This window comes from Neophocaena asiaeorientalis, unplaced genomic scaffold (genome assembly GCF_003031525.2).
Source record: "Neophocaena asiaeorientalis asiaeorientalis breed wild unplaced genomic scaffold, Neophocaena_asiaeorientalis_V1.1 scaffold206, whole genome shotgun sequence".
In the NCBI taxonomy this organism is placed as follows: domain Eukaryota; kingdom Metazoa; phylum Chordata; class Mammalia; order Artiodactyla; family Phocoenidae; genus Neophocaena; species Neophocaena asiaeorientalis.
In genome coordinates, this window is record NW_020174578.1 from 1208030 (window position 1) to 1222851 (window position 14822).

A 14822-nucleotide genomic window follows, 5' to 3' on the forward strand; every position below is an offset into this window, starting at 1 on the left:
ATGCTTATTCATTCAGTTCAGCAGTATAGTCAGTTACCAGAAACCTGTACTTATGAGAGTCTTTGCCATGAATTCCTTGAAGATGAAACCCTTTTACAGGAACATTTTTGCAAAAGCATCAGAGTACACCCAGAACTGTCTGTAAATGACAAAAGACTTACAAATGACCACGGTTAAAGATTTGATGAAAGTTCATAATAATGCAACTGACAAGGAAACTTAGTTATTTCTGAGATATACATTTTAAAGTAATAACTAGAATTATGACTTATAACATTATACCAGAATGTATAAGATTTTTAGAAATTTCATGTAATGTCTGAAACATTTATATTAACATATTTCCATACAAATAACCCAAAGAAACTTTAGTATTAGTTGTTTTGTTTGTTTGTTTACACTGCAGGTTCTTATTAGTCATCAATTTTATACACATCAGTGTATACATGTCAATCCCAATCGCCCAATTCAGCACACCACCATCATCACCCCACCGCAGTTTTCCCCCCTTGGTGTCCATACGTTTGTTCTCTACATCTGTGTCTCAATTGGTGCCCTGCAAACCAGTTCATCTGTACCATTTTTCTAGGTTCCACATACATGCATTAATATACGATATTTTTCTCTTTCTGACTTGCTTCACTCTGTATGACAGTCTCTAGATCCAACCACGTCTCAACAAATGACTCAATTTCGTTCCTTTTTATGGCTGAGTAATATTCCATTGTATAGGGCTTCCCTGGTGGCACAGTGGTTGAGAGCCCGCCTGCTGATGCAGGGGACGCGGGTTCGTGCCCCGGTTCGGGAAGATACCACATGCCGCAGAGTGGCTGGGCCCGTGAGCCGTGGCCACTGAGCCTGCGCGTCCGGAGCCTTGCTCCGCAACAGGAGAGGCCACAACAGTGAGAGGCCCGCGTACCGAAAAAAAAAAAAAATTCCATTGTATATATGTACCAAGTTATTAGCCTCCTTTTCCCATATGATTAGAATTGTTTGGCTAATCAAAGTTCATAATTCAAACAATCTGGAATTACAGAGTTTTACACATAACATCTTTTAGTAAAATATTTTTGAATGAAACCAGTGGCCTAGAAAAAAACTATTTTCAAGTGGCAGCAATAAATAAGGAGGGAAAAAATTTCTTAGTGAAACATTTTTCATCAGGTGTGAACTCCAGACAAACCATATGTTACACTGGGTGTCAAGAGCACTTTTTACAGGTTTGTAGGAAGGTCATGAGGAGACAGCTCTATTATGGTAGCTGTCTACACAGACTACTGTTGAGGACGTATGTGAGGACAAGATAAAAAAATACAGTAAAATAAAGAAAGCAATTTTCTTCCCTTTCAATATGCAATGGTTTTCTGCATTTTAAAAATCTCAGTTCAAGAAGCCAGAATTTTTTTTTTCTGAGAAAAAGCCTGTGACAGATAAGATAAAGAGAAAAATACCTGAAATGAAGGTGCCTTTAAGTGTCCACCCTGCTACACCTTAAGGAAAAGGCTTTCAGCGCACAGAATGATGCAAAAGGTTTCATGAATACATCGCTCTGTTCTTCCATAGCACGAAAATGAGCAAGGACTGAAAAGAGCAAGATCCCTCTGAATAGGGATGAAAGCAGCAGGGTCAGCAGTGCTGGTGAGACCGTCACTCCCATCTCGACTCTGCAGGGGAACCATGTGACCTTGAGTCACTGATTCTGAGCCTCATTGTTTTCATCTGGAAAACAGTGACAGCAGGGTCTAAAGGGCTGGTGTGAAGAATAAATACCATTAAACAGGTACACAGTAGGAGTTAAATAAATGTTAGCTCTTACTAATTGTATTAAAGGGACCACAATTCCAAGAGAACATAAATCAGTGGCACTAAAGACGCAACAAAATTATGGTATTGTAAACTCTTTCACATTTATCTTGCTTCTTTTCAGTTATTTTTGAGTTTAAATAGAAAACACACCACTTTACTCTCGTTTCTATTAATATTTTTATGTGATTTTTTTTTTTTTTTTTTTGCAGTACGCGGGCCTCTCACTGTTGTGGCCTCTCCCGTTGCGGAGCACAGGCTCTGGACGCGCAGGCTCAGCGGCCATGGCTCACGGGCCTAGCCGCTCCGCGGCATGTGGGATCTTCCCGAACCGGGGCACGAACCCGTGTGCCCTGCATCGGCAGGCAGACTCTCAACCACTGTGCCACCAGGGAAGCCCATGTGCTGATTTTTAAAATTAACTTTAAAAAGGAATTTAAAGAAATAGAAGAATCCTTTAAAGTAACCTCACTCCTAGACTGAAGAAAATACAGGTTTTAATAGTCAAATGGCAGTTCTGCTATGCCAAAATACCAATGTGAGAAAAAGTAGTAAATCTTATGAAAGAAAATGGGGCAATTTAGAATATTTCACACTGAGTCAAATTAAAAGTTTCTACTGATCACTCTCTCAGAGTGACTGCCCTGGGGCTGTCAAAGTCAAAGCTCTGAGGAAGCACAGATTTGTCCAATTTTCATAATTACGGATATTATTTACTCTCTCCATCTGTAACTTCAACACAGCCTGATCCTCATGAATAGCTTAGTGTAAAAAACAAACAAACATGGATTCTGACCCTGACCGCCTGGGTTCAAATCCTGGCTTTGCTGTAGGCTAGGTGCTCTCTCTGTTCCTCTCCATTCTTTAGTTCCCGCAGCTGCAAACTGCGGTGGATAAACCTTACCTCGTAGGGCATTTGAAAAGTTAAATGAGTTATCCCACATAAGCCACTTAGAGTTTAAATATTATAAGGACTGGAAGCCATTATTGGAGAGTGAATTCTGGATCTAATATCATAAGGAAGCATGTAATAGAATCATAATATTGAATATTTCTCTGCTAAAATAAGGAACAAAAAGAAAATCTGTATACCAACAGAACTGGGCAAGCAAACCACTGACCTCTGCCTTCGCAATTTTTTATTTGGGGAACGTCCCCTGACATTCTTTATAGCCCTTTAGCCAGATCCTGTCCTATATGGATGAATAGCTGATTCCTCTTCTCTGACACAGTCATGACAAACCCAAGAGATGCCACAGAAGGGGACATAGACAGGGGTCCTGGAGGGCCAGAGGCATTAAGGCCACACCACGGGGAAAGATAGTGGGCCCTAGAAATACCCTCAGGACCAAAGTCTGAAGATAGGTTCAGGACACAGGGAAGACATTCAGTCTCTAATACCTGAAGCCAGTGGTTCATTCACTCCCCCTTTCCTGTTTCCATGTGCCAAGCTTTCTCATGACTAATGAACTTAGAGTGCAGAATCTCTCCTTTCCTCTACAACATAGCCTCAGGCTGAGAAGATACCTCACACAGAGGGAGAACTAGGATTGATTCTCCTCCACAGGGGCCTCATCGGGAGGTGAAGCCCAGACAGCACAGAAATGTATGACAGACTTGCTCCTGCAAGTGAAGGCTTTTTCTATCATTTGGACACAACCCTCTCCCTACAGACACAAATAACGATCAGGGGACAGAACCGTGTGTTATCACCTCTACTCATGTCCTCCTTAGAGAGATTTAACATCTTTGCTGCTTTCCTATCAGCAGGTGAATGCATTTCCCAATGTTTATCCATTTTGGTCTTTCAGTATCCCATGAGAACTGTTACGTGCATTTGTTTGGGATTTATGTGTGTTTGTGTGTGTTTTGCTTGAGATTGGGTGAGGCCAAGATGTCTCTAAAGTATGTAAGATCCTGGAACAGAAAACAGAAGTTTCAAGATCATATCATAAATTAACTTTTCTCAATACTTATTTTATCAGTCTTAAGGTTGCTCTACTCTCTAAATTCTCCTGTTCATAGAGGAGAGGATATATTTATTGATCTTTCATGGGAGGGGCCCTATGGACCCTGTTAAGGCATCATCTTGTGGACACAGGTATCTCCCAATGTAGAAAATGTTGTTGCCAAATAATCACTGCACATTTCTCACTTTCAAATATTTGTGACTTGGCAGTTTAGATATCTCTCCTTAATTTTCTCTGGTTTGCCATCCTTTTCAAACATCTCTAAATTTCACAGCTACGTTTTTATTTCTTCATTGCAGATTAAGGCCTACAATTGAAATGTACACCTTTCTCTTAATCTCTCTGTCTCTCTATTGTCCTCTTTCTTGTGCACTAAGTGATAATGTTTGATGATTATAAAGTCCTTACAGTTCTAAATTTCTAAGTTTTGATCTTAACCTAGTTTCATAGAGAGCCTTAGTTCTTAAACTGTGGAGGAAGAAGCACTTCAACATAAAAGTGATATATTTAATGTATTAGAGAGCAGAATAAATATTTTAAGAGGAGGCAAACTGTGGTTATTTCTTTTCTTACAGTAGTCGTGTGTCCAACAGCTCCTCAGTCCACTTACCTCCTTATTCTCCAATATATACTCTCATTTCATTCAAGTACTGCTCCCACTCTGAAATGTTTACTCCTTGTTTCAAATCAATTTTATCCTCGTATTACCCATTTGACATCAAACATAATACTAATCCTTCAAAGCACTCATGGAGCCTCTTCAACCACCTCAAACGAAATTGGACTCCCTTCTCTGGTTGACTAAAACACTTATAGCATCCTTCAAGGTTGTGCTTAATTTTTTTTTTTTACATTTTAGTATTTTTATTGTCCACCTTTCCTATATTTTACAAGCAAAGCCAGACTATTACAGAAAAATACATTTTACTCACCAACAACCAGACAGAGCTAAGGATAATAATCTGGTTCATGTTCCTTCACATATGCATAGTTACCATTTTATTTAGTTTGATGAAGACAATATGGTGACATTTAACACAGCTTTATGGATACAAAGAGGTGTCATCACCATCTGTCTCCATTTTTTTTTTTTTTTGCTTTTAATCTTTGAATTGGCTAAGGCAAAATATTTATTCTGGAAAGTCTTAGATTTCTTGTGTCTATTTAGTATTTATATTTATCCATATTTTATATTTTATTAAGAGTAAATATTACAAAGCATAATTGGCTCCATCATTAATGATGGGCATGTATTAAGTGAAAGTCAATTTAGAGATAAGAGTTTTCAGACTACATTTAAATACATACCTACAGCTGCACCTAAAAATCATTTTAATATTTCACCATCTCTGAGACAGAAATTCTTCCTACACAGGATTGAGTTCTTTCTTATTTTTTTAAACTCCTTTTAGCATATAGAATTTCAATGGGGTATTTGAAAAAGATAAATGTTATAAGCAATGATGAGAAACTAAAAGTGCTGATGTCTCTTTTTACCATAACTTCTGCCACAGCACACGTTTTTAACCAGAAGAAGCTATTGTAGGATTGCTCCACCAAAACAAAGGAATAAACCAAGAGAGAGGAAGATATGAGATTAAATATACTAAGGAGTACAATACAGTATAAAGGCAGATGAAGTTGGTAGAAAGCAACCAGTCCAGACAGAAGGAAAACAATCTCCTCAGGGATGGGTATATTATCAGAGGTGGCCTAGGACGTTTGTAAGGTATAGAAACTCCTAGCCATTGGCACAAAGAATCCAAGCAGAGGGAAAAAGTAGGGAATTGGTTAACATCACCTTTATTACTTGCAGCTGTGAGCCTTTAATCGCTCCATACTTCCTGCTTAGAAAATCAGGCAACAGAAAATATTGACTAATAAAGAGTTTTCTATTCAAAGTTTCTGCCACTGCTGATGTGCTGTGGATGAATGGTTTTCAAGTGGGGTGTTGCTTCTCTTTCTTACAGCAGTGGATCTCCAGTGATTGCCTCTCCTTGATTGGGCTGCTTAACAGGACCACACATTGCACTGCACTTTCCTCAGGAGTTGTAGACTTGGTGCTGACTCCCTTATCAAATGTTTACCATACACCAGTAATGTGTCAGGCACCATTTAGGTTACACGCACTAAGGGATACCACTGATCCAGAGAGTCAAAATCTGCATTACCCTGATTCACATCCTAGGAGTAAACAGGAGAGCTGCATTCATGTTACCTTCTTTCTTTAAATTCTCTACCGTTCTTTACCATCCTCTCTCTCCACCCACTTTTAGGGAAAAAAAAAATTGAGTGTTTTTGTTGTAAAAAGGACATATGTTCCATAATACAAAGTAAAGCAATTCTGAAAAATACTAAGGAGAAATCTGGAAGTATCCCATACTAAATCACCTAAACTACCCATTATGATGAACAGCTCAATATCCTGGGGATTTCTTCATGAATACATACAGATTCCAGGCTAATAGGACAGACAGATGAATAACTTAACACAGTGTAATCATAGGATATTTTAGGAAAGTATTTTGACTTTTTTTGTGTGTAAAGGGAATATTTTCCCAGTATGAAAATAAATTAAGTAATTCAGGAAATTACAACAATATCACCCACACATTTGGTTACTGGAATCCTACATATCACTTTGGTTTTAGAGAAATATAAACAAAAAAGGATAAACAGATAATAAGAAATACTTTTATAAAAATTGGTTCATACCCTTCATGCTATTTTAATATATATGCGTGTATATATATATACACACATATATATGTATTTTTAATGTAGCAGAAAGAAAAGTATCTACTATGAAACAAAAATAATCTATGCAGAATCCTTTTTTAACTGCGTAAATTCTTAATGCAATCTCCTTGATATAAATATAATTTTTCATTGTATTTAGATTGTAGCCATTAGGTTTTTAAACATAATGCCTTATTTTGAGAGAGTATTAACTGAATCTCTAAAACTGAAGGATGAGAAAATTAGCACATTTCAATTTTCCACTTCTCAAGATTTAAGAAGTTTTGCTTCAGAACTAAAAGTTTTTAGCAGATACTGCCAGGTTTCTGCCCTATGGCAATTAGCCCCTTCTTTACTGACCTAGAACTGATCTTCTTCAGGTATTAGGTGGTGGAGTTATCAAAGAAAGGGGCCTCACTCTGAGCCACAGGGAATTGATCTAAGTCAAGCTCTCAATTTCATCTGCTTCTTCAGTGACTGGTTTAGAGATAGCCATGTGGCCCAATCTGGCCAAAGGAATGCAAGTAAGAATCTGCTGAGAGGAATTATTCTGGAAAAGATTTTCTTTCCTGATAAAAATGGAAATACATACAAAAAGAATTTTTCTTTGCTTCTTTGTCAATTTTAAATATTGTTATGTCAGAAAAATTCTCCCACCAAAACATCTAAAAATGGCTCATCAACCATATTGCTCTCCCCAAATAAATCTTCATACTACTTCCATTCTTAAAGGTTATTTTGGGAATTAAAGACCTTATTTTCTTTCTACTCTTGCCTTACCTTTATTCTCCTTTGGTAATTTTGCTAACTCTTTCTCCTTTGGACAGAAGAGAGAACTGTCTATGTTTTGTGCAGAATCGTTGGGTCCTTAGTGTAAACTATACTTGCATATAGAATTAGCATAGCATTAAGAATACAGGCTCTGGGGCTTCCCTGGTGGCGCAGTGGTTGAGAGTCCGCCTGCTGATGCAGGGGACATGGGTTCGTGACCCGGTCCGGGAGGATCCCACATGCCGCGGAGCAGCTGCTGCCTGTGGGCCATGGCCACTGGGCCTGCGCGTCCGGAGCCTGTGCTCCGCAACGGGAGAGGCCACAACAGTGAGAGGCCCGTGTACCACAAAAAAAAAAAAAAAAAGAATATAGGCTCTGGATCTAGATTACCTATGTTTTAGATCCAACTTTTTCATATGTTATCTCAATGACCCTGGGTAAGTTATTCAACCTCTCTATTCCTTGGTCTCCTCATGTTAAAAAATAGGAATTAAAAAAAGAAAAATGTATCTGTCTCTCCTCTAACTTGTGTGCTCCTTGGTTTCAAGAAGAAGATGTGGGGATGCTTATTGTTCAGTTTGTCAACAGAGATTTATTGAGGGCCTTCTCTGTGCCTAGTTCTGCTCTAGATACTACAGACACAGCTATGAGGAAGACAAAGTGGATACTTATAGCGATTTTGTATGTTAGAAATTGTAAACTGAAAATAAACATTTGAACAGAAATAAAGCAGGGTAACTTCGGATCCTTAAAAATGCCAGGAAAAAGATATGCTTGAGAGATATGACAGAAATTCACCTAGTCCAGACAAGTGGGACTCTGAAATATGCTGGTCTTTAAGGAGGTGACATTTGAGACCTGACAAATTAGAAGATCTGGTAGAAGAGAATTCTCTTTCTTGTCTTTTCAGTCTTTTTATGCTCTTTGTTGATTAACAGACATTCTTAATTCCAATCTAGTCAAATTTATCAGTTTTCTCTGGTGGCTAATAATTTTGTGTATTAATTTAAAAATCCTTCCCCTTCATAACTTCTAAAAGCTTTATAGTTTGCCTTTGACACTTAGGCCTTGAAAGTGCTAGGAATGAGTTTTTCACATGCTTGAGCATCTACATGGTTACTTAATTGTACCAGAACCTTTTTCTTCAAAGCCCTTCCTTTCCCCAAAGATCTTCCATACCATGTCTCTCATAGAGCAAGAGTTTATAAAGTCTTGAGTCAGCTTCTGTGCTTTGTTCAGTTTGTTTATTGGTCAATCCCTGGATGAAGACCACACTGTTTTACTTATTCACACTTTATAATACATTTTTATTATAAAATCCTCTCACTTTATACTTCATCCTTTTTAATGGTGCCTGGTCTAGACTTTGCCCTTTACATTGTATTGATAGAATCAGCTTGTCAAGTTCTTCAGACACCCACACGTTCTTCTGAGATATTGTAGGACAGTGATTAGAATTATATTGAATATATTCATCAGTTTGAAGAGACTGAATGTTTGTAATATTATGTCTCTCAACCCAAGAGCCTGGCTTATCTCACATCATATGTCTGTATACATAGTTACCATAGTGCCTCAATAAATGTTTCTAATTCTCTCTTTATAGTTTTGAACATCCTTTGTTAGATTTATTTATAAGCATTTCAAACTTAAGTCCTGTTGTTTATGATAGCATTTTATAACATTTCATATTAATTACGAATTATATTAACACATTAATTTATTATTGTTATTGTTTTATTTATATTTGGCAGGTAAATCTTCTTTAGGTTGCAAAGAGTCTTATGAATTGATGTTGAATTTTGTCAAACAATTTCTTCATTGTATATTTTAATTTAATATGACAAATTGTTTTTCACTGTTGGAAGGTTAAACAACTATTGCATTTTCAGAATAAAAACTATCATAATTTAATTTTATTTTTTATGGACTTGTTTTACTAATATTTTCTTTAAAAGGAAGTGAATACTGCCGCCATATCCTGCCTGCCATCTGCCGCACACAGTGGGATGTTACACCAGTACCTTCCTTCAGACAGGTCTGGACATCAAGAGGGCTAAAAGTCCGCAACAGAAACTCTCTGGTAATTAACCAGCACCCAGCAACAAATGAGCACAGCTGTGTGGCTGATAGGGTCTTGGTGCTCCGGCCTGGTGTCAGGCCTGAGCCTCTGAGGTGAGAGAGGTGAGTACTCCCACCTCAGAGGCTCTGGCGCCATGTAATATCAATCAGCAAGAGCTCCCCCTGAGATCTCGGTCTAAATGCTAAGACTCAACTCTACCCAACAGCCAGCAGACTCCACCACTGGACACCCCATGCCAAACAACTAGCAAGACAGGAACACAATCAGACCCATTAGCAGAGAGGCTGCCTAAAATCATACTAAGTTCACAGACACCCCAAACCACACCACTGGACGTGGCCCTGCCCACCAGAAAGACAAGATCCAGCCCCACCAACTAGAACACAGGCACTAGTCCCCTCCATCAGGAAACCTATAAAATCCACTGAACAACCTCACCCACTGGGGGAAGACACCAAAAACAACAGGAACTACGAACCTGCAGCCTGCAAAAAGGAGACCCCAAACACAGTTAAGTTAAACAAAATGAGAAGACAGAGACATATGCAGCAGATGAAGGAGCAAGGTAAAAACCCACCAGACCAAACAAATGAAGAGGAAACAGGCAGTCTACCTGAAAAAGAATTCAGAGTAATGATAGTAGAGAGGATCCAAAATCTTGGAAAAAGAATGGAGAAAATACAAGAAACATTTAACAAGGACCTAGAAGAACTAAAGAACAAACAAACAATGATGAACAACACAAAAAATGAAATTAAAAATTCTCTAGAAGGAATCAATAGCAGAATAACTGAAACAGAAGAAAGGGTAAGTGACCTGGAAGATAAAAGAGGGGAAATAACTACTGCAGAGCAGAATAAAGAAAAAAGAATGAAAAAAATCGAGGACAGTCTCAGAGACCTCTGGGACAACACTAAACACACCAACATTCGAATTACAGGGATCCCAGAAGAAAAAGAGAAAAAGAAAGGGTCTGAGAAAATATTTAAAGACATTATAGTTGAAAACTTTCCTAACATGGGAAAGGAAACAGTCAAGTCCAGTAAGCACAGAGAGCCCCATACAGGATAAATCAAGGAGAAACACACCAAGACACATATTAATCAAACTACCAAAAATTAAATACAAAGAAAAAAATTTTAAGAGCAGCAAGGAAAAAGCAACAAATAACATACAAGGGAATCCCCATAAGGTTAACAGCTGATCTTTCAGCAGAAACTCTGCAAGCCAGAAGGGAGTGGCAGGACATATTTAAACTGATGAAAGTGTAAAACCTACAACAAAGATTACTCTACCCAGCAAGGATCTCATTCAGAATCAACAGAAAAATTAAAACCTTTACAGACAAGCAAAAGAGAATTCAGCACCACCAAACAAGTTTTGCAACAAATGCTAAAGGAACTTCTCTAGGCAGGAAACACAAGAGAAGGAAAAGACCTACAATAACAAACCCAAAACAATTAAGGAAATGGTCATAGAAAGATACATATTGATAATTACCTTAAATGTAAATTGATTAAATGCTCCAACCAAAAGACACAGGCTCACTGAATGGATACAAAAACAAGACCCATATATATGCTGTCTACAAGAGACCTATTTCAGACCTACGGACACATACAGACTGAAAGTGAGGGGATGGAAAAAGATATTCCATGCAAATGGAAATCAAAAGAAAGCTGGAGTAGCAATTCTCGTATCAGACAAAATACAAATCAAGACAGTATGGTACTGGCACAAAACAGAAATACTGATCAATGGAACGACATAGAAAGCCCAGAGGTAAACACACGCACATATGGTCCACCTTATCTTTGATAAAGGAGGCAAGAATATACAATGGAGAAAAGACAGCCTCTTCAATAAGTGGTGCTGGGAAAACTGTACAGCTACATGTAAAAGAATGAAATTAGAATACTCCCTAACACCGTATACAAAAATAAACTCAAAATGGATTAAAGACCTAAATGTAAGGCTAGACACTATAAAACTCTAAGAGGAAAACATAAGCAGAACACTCTACGACATATACCACAGCAAGATCCTTTTGGACCCATCTCTTAGAGAAATGGAAATAAAAACAAAAAATAAACAAATGGGACCTAATGAAACTTCAAAGTTTTGCACAGCAAAGGAAAACATAAGATGAAAAGACAACAATCCTCAGAATAGGAGAAAATATTTGCATTGAAGCAACTGACAAAAGATTAATCTCCCAAATTTACAAGCAGCTCATGCAGCTCAATATCAAAAAAACAAACAACCCAATCCAAAAATGGGCAGAAGACCTAAATAGACATTTCTCCAAAGAAGATATACTGATTGCCAACAAACACATGAAAGGATGCTCAACATCACTAATCATTAGAGAAATGCAAATCAAAACTACAATGAGGTATCACCTCACACCGGTCAGAATGGACATCATCAAAAAATCTACAAACAATAAATGTTGGAGAGGGTGTGGAGAAAAGGGAGCACTCCTGCACTGTTGGTGGGAATGTAAATTGATACAGCCACTATAGAGATCAGTATGGAGGTTCCTCAAAAAACTAAACATAGAGGGCTTCCCTGGTGGCGCAGTGGTTGAGAGTCCGCCTGCCGATGCAGGGGATGCAGGTCGTGCCCCGGTCCAGGAGGATCCCACGTGCTGCGGAGTGGCTGGGCCCGTGACTAATGAAACTTCAAAGTTTTGCACAGCAAAGGAAAACATAAGATGAAAAGACAACAATCCTCAGAATAGGAGAAAATATTTGCATTGAAGCAACTGACAAAAGATTAATCTCCCAAATTTACAAGCAGCTCATGCAGCTCAATATCAAAAAAACAAACAACCCAATCCAAAAATGGGCAGAAGACCTAAATAAACATTTCTCCAAAGAAGATATACTGATTGCCAACAAACACATGAAAGGATGCTCAACATCACTAATCATTAGAGAAATGCAAATCAAAACTACAATGAGGTATCACCTCACACCGGTCAGAATGGACATCATCAAAAAATCTACAAACAATAAATGTTGGAGAGGGTGTGGAGAAAAGGGAGCACTCCTGCACTGTTGGTGGGAATGTAAATTGATACAGCCACTATAGAGATCAGTATGGAGGTTCCTCAAAAAACTAAACATAGAGGGCTTCCCTGGTGGCGCAGTGGTTGAGAGTCCGCCTGCCGATGCAGGGGATGCAGGTCGTGCCCCGGTCCAGGAGGATCCCACGTGCTGCGGAGTGGCTGGGCCCGTGAGCCATGGCTGCTGGGCCTGCGTGTCCGGAGCCTGTGCTCCGCAACGGGAGAGGCTGCAGCAGTGAGAGGCCCGCGTAGCGCAATTAAAAAAAAAAAAGAAAACTAAACATAGAACTACCATATGACCCAGCAATCCCACTACTGGGCATATACCCTGAGAAAACTGTAACTCAGAAAGAGTCATGTACCACAATGTTCACTGCAGCTCTATTTACAATAGCCAGGACATGGAAGCAACCTAAGTGTCCATCGACAGATGAATGGATAAAGAAGATGTGGCACATATATACAAGGGCATATTGCTCAGCCATAAAAAGAAATGAAATTGAGTGTTTTGTAGTGAGGTGGATGGAGTTAGAGCCTGTCATACAGAGTGAAGTAAATCAGAAAGTGAAAAACAAATACTGTATGCTAACACATATATATGGAACGAAAAAAAAAAAAAGGTTCTGATGAACCTAGGGGCTGGACAGCAGGACAGTAACAAAGATGCAGACATAGAGAATGGACTTGAGGACATGGGGAGGGGGAAGTGTAAGCTGGGACAAAGTGAGAGAGTAGCATTTGGTATATACACTACCAAATGTAAAATAGATAGCTAGTGGGAAGCAGCTGCATTGCATGGGGAGATCAGCTTGGTGCTCTGTGACCACCTAGAGGGGTGGGATAGGGAGGGTGGGAGGGAGACACAGGAGGGAGGGGATATGGGGATATATGTATACATATAGCTGATCCACTTTGTTATACAGCAGAAACTAACACAACATAATAAAGCAATTATACTCCAAATAAAGATGTTGAAAAAATATTTTCTTTAAGATATTTGCATCTGTGTTCATGAATAGGATTATACTGTGTTTTCCATTTCACAATGTTTAACTCAGCATTGTTATCAATAGCTTAAACAGTTAGGTATTTAGTTTCTCATTTTATAAGAAGTCCAAAGATAAAGGACTCAAAAAGACATTTAAGGACCCAGAGGCATGAGGATGGGCTCACACAGGTACTCCAAACCATCCCTCACATTGATTTCTTCTCCAGAAATCTCCTTAGGGCACCCTTCACCTCTGCATTCCTCAAACTATAGATTAGGGGATTCAGCACAGGGTTGAAAAGACTGTAAAAGAATGATAGAATCTTCCTTTGCTCTTGAGAATGGATGGATTTGGGGGCTGTGTGCATGACAATGGCACTGCCACAGAAGAGCTGGACCAGGCAGAGGTGGGAGGAGCAGGTGCAGAAGGCCTCTCTGCGGCCCTCACCTGACTGGATCCTCAGGATGGCAACCAGGAAGCGTGTGGAGGAGACCAGCACCAAGCAGAGGGGCCCAACTAAGACAAACATTGAGCCCACAAAGAGGACGATTTGGTTGAGCCTGGTGTCAGCACAGGCCAATTTGAATACTGATATGATTTGACAGAAAAAGTGGTTTACTTTTTGTGGTCCACAAAAGGGTAGCTTCAAAGTGAAGGACATGGACCAGAGCCAAGAGGAAACTGAATATCCAGCAAGTGGCAGCCAGGACCATGCACACTCTCCAGCTCGTGATGACAGCCTAACGCAGGGGGTGGCAGATGGCCACACACCAATCATAGGACGTCACCACTAAACATACACTCTGTGACAGCAAATGCCAAATACAGAGAAGTCTGAAGTATGCATGGAGCAAAGGAGATGGTTTTCTTCTGCGTTATAAATTTGCCATCATCATAGGACAGTGCTTGAGGCATAGGATATGTCAACGATGGCCAGGTTTGAGAGGAAGAAGCACAAGGGGGTGCGCAGTCTGGAGTCCGGGCAGATGAGCCCTAGGATGACTCCATTTCCCATCAGTGTGAGGCTGTAGAACAACAAGAAGAACCCAAAGAGGAAAACTTCAAGTTCTGGGTCAACTTGGAATCCCAGCAGGATGACTTCTGAGATCCACGTCTGATTGCTTCCCATGTTCTTTTGACAGATAAATAAAATGCTTCACTTAGGACAAAAATTTTAGAGCTGAGCAGCAGAAAAAGAAAAAATTGATATGCTCATACAGAGTGAGAATTTATGCCAGAGGCCACAAATCAGTAATTCATGGATCCAATCCAGCCCAAAGCCCTGTGATGTTGATCTGACAATTTGGCTTTTACTGATAATTAAAAATTTTAGTTATTGACCAATTTTAAGATGAACCTATTTTCAGGGCAGGAATAGAGATGCAGACATAGAGAAT

The 14822-nt window shown here is 39.2% G+C and overlaps 1 pseudogene; it reads right to left on the reverse strand.

Moving 5' to 3' along the window:
• Positions 1 to 13630: 13630 nt before the first annotated feature.
• LOC112408494 (olfactory receptor 2A12-like) lies at positions 13631 to 14554 on the reverse strand (annotated as a pseudogene).
• Between the last annotated feature and the right edge of the window lie 268 nt (positions 14555 to 14822).